The 3,041-nt window shown below is 35.8% G+C and overlaps 1 pseudogene; it reads right to left on the bottom strand.

Moving 5' to 3' along the window:
* LOC101581541 overlaps positions 1–1,899 on the bottom strand; it is an 18,235-nt pseudogene extending 16,336 nt beyond the window's left edge.
* Between the last annotated feature and the right edge of the window lie 1,142 nt (positions 1,900–3,041).

Below are 3,041 nucleotides of genomic sequence, written 5' to 3'. Positions count from 1 at the left end.
CAGACATGATATTCTGTCCACAAACACTATTAGTTCAAATCTTTCTATTCATTGAATTAAGAGAAAGTAGCTATAGATGGCTTCTTTGACTATTTCTTGAAGTCCTCTTATCATTTGCAATGTCTGGCAATCTGATATATCTGTATTATGAATTTTTTTAAAAAAAACAAGTTCACATTTTATTTTATTTAACAGGTTACATCATTTTATGTCTGTTCAGTTTATTATTATATTTTTTCTTTTCAAACTGGTATTTACATTCTCCTTTAAATTTTTGAGTTTATTTATAACAAGTCACCTACAATCCTTGTATCATAGTGCCATCATCTTTACTTGTACTATTCTTGTTGACAGATGTTTTTTTTTTTGTTTGTTTGTTTGTTTTGCAGAACCAGGGATTGAACTCAGGCCCTTGTGCTTGCCAGGCAAGAGCTTATTCTGCTGAGCCATCTCCCTGGTCCCAGCAGATTGTTTTTCTTCTAGTTATGTCATAGTTTCTTGTTTTTATAAGTATATCTTACTGAATTTAATTAAATTTAATGTAATTAGGTAACTTTGTGGAATGAATGCTTTTGAAAGTCTAGATTTTGTTATTTACTTTTAAAAGATATTTAACTTTCTTTTGTAGGCAATTAAGTAATTTGTGAGTTCCATCCTTACCATGCTTTTTAAAAAGGACATCTTGGTGGGATCCTTTACTACCCCTGCCAAGGTTAGCTCTTCTTGAAAAGTGTGAGAGGCCACATGTCAAGAAGTAAAAATTCTCTCCAGAAGGTGGGACAGGAAATGGATTCTAGGCCCTGTCCTCAGTATCCCAAGTAAAAGTATAGACCACTGCCCTCATGCTGGATAAAAGTTAACTTCCTCCCACCCTGTCTATGCTGTAGGAAATGTTGAAGTAAAATCTTCCTGACAATTCTTTGCCAAGCATCTGAAAATTTCAGCCTTATTCTGTATTCTTTTACCTGGAAATGGGTCCAAATAGATGTCAGTGCTGATTTTAGAACTTTCTGTCTCCTTCTACACCTTCTTCATCTATGGTAGTGTGTCCCACACAATGAAGCTGTCTCCATCTCCACAAGTGTGAGCTCTAGCTTTTCTTCTTAGGGGGACCTTCTAATTCTGCTTGGGCTCACCCTTGTGTATCCTGTCTAGGGCAGGACCTCAAGAAAGCAGCTGGTAGATTTCAAACTGTCTTACTTCCTTTATCTTCTACTTTCACAGCTAGTTGTCCAGTGTCGGAAAGCCACTCACTCATATGTATTTCCTATTGTCTAGGTTCCATCAGGAAGGCAAATTTAGATCCATTTACTTTCAAAGGGAAAGTAGTAGAAATCTCTGATTCCTCTTTTAGCTTTTTTCTAGGACAATTTGGATTAAACAAGATTCCTTGCTAATTATCTGTCATAACTAATCTTTTAATTCTTTTATTTTCCAAAATCAATATGAGTTTCACATGAAAGTCTCTTTTTATTTTACTTTGTTCAAGGATTTTTAATTCTGGCTCAATAATTTTCACTGCATCAGTTTGACTTGCAAAATGCTTAAAGCTGAAAAATATGAATGTATTACATTTCATGCTAAATTTAAGTAATAGCCTTATCTTTAGTGCAAGGAAAATAATTTAGCAATATTATACAAATGTATAGCTACTTAATGAAGTTTTAAACTGACATTAAAAATCATGATCTTTTTTTTCCCCCAAAGACAGATGAGTGGTTTTCTAACTCTTCTTCCTTTTATGGTAAAGAAAAATAGTTTGAGCTTAGCATTTACATTCCACTGTCCCATGTAAATAATTTTTCTTAGAGGCTTATATTGACTCTGCTTTAGAACCACTCACCTCTTTTTCTGGTCATTGAGTGCTTTGCTGGTTGTTCTTGGTCCCATTTCTATCATGACCTGTAAAATTGTCTTCTCCAACTTTCTGGCAGCAGCTGTTCACAGCCTTGGTGATGTTTCATGTGGCTTGCTCTTGCTTTGGCTAGGCTCAGATCACATGTCCATCATCGGAAGTACACAAAATGTGGTCTAACCACAGAAGAGACTTCCAAGACAAAAAGTCATAAATAGAGATGCTCTAGTTTAGGATGCCAAGATATCTGTACCATCTGTGAATACAGAATTTGCCAAAGAAAAACAAGTTGGAAATACATGGTTTTGCTTGTATTAAAATAGCCTAGATGTCGAGGTTATTTAGCCACTGAATATATTTTTGTAGGTGTTAATTATAAGCATTCTGGATTTCCTTATACTATTTCCCCTGTAACCTTAACATTTCCATAATTTCATTTTCAATACAGTAACAAAAAGATTCTGAAAGCTTCTATTGAGCAATGAAGAGTAATAATAATAGTCATTGCACTGATTATCACTTACTGTGCATATTTCCTTACTTAATAGTGAGAATATTAGGGGTTAATAGTGTAATTGCTAGTACATCTCATTAATGTCAAATAAAGTTTTACAAATTAGTCAACCATTATAAAACTATAGTTTTAAGAACGGCACACTGATTGGATTAAGTCAAGATGCTGTAATTTAGAACAGGGAGGATGTCATGGTTTATCATGGTACCAAGTGAATAACATAGTACAGGACATATTTTATAAGTGCTTTTTGTATTTTAGGGAAGGGTCTACAGAGTGCTCAGGGTCTCACTACTAGATAGGACTCATTGTGATTCACCTGTTTACAATCTCTCAAGAGCTGGGATTATAGGTGTGCACCACCACATCCAATCTCAATTGCTGTCTCAGTGTGCCCCCAGTGCAGGGCCGGCATAGCAGGCCCAGAGATTCAACCCTGGCCCCTATACCTGCTTGCAGGCACTTTAATCTGTTGAGCTTTTGGCTGGCCCAAGATTGTTTTATAATCACCCAAAGAATCATATACAAGAGTGCAGGAAATCTGTCCACACACTAAAGACCAACAAATCCAGTGGAGGGCCTGGATCCTAATATCTTGCAGGAGTCCAGCTGAAAACCTAGAGTTCATAACAATGCCTTCCACAATTCCAACTGGAGGCCTATAACTCACAA

The sequence above is a fragment of the Octodon degus genome, unplaced genomic scaffold (assembly GCF_000260255.1).
Source record: "Octodon degus isolate 3935 unplaced genomic scaffold, OctDeg1.0 scaffold00060, whole genome shotgun sequence".
Taxonomy (NCBI): Eukaryota; Metazoa; Chordata; class Mammalia; order Rodentia; family Octodontidae; genus Octodon; species Octodon degus.
This window is presented reverse-complemented; position numbering and strand designations above follow the sequence as displayed.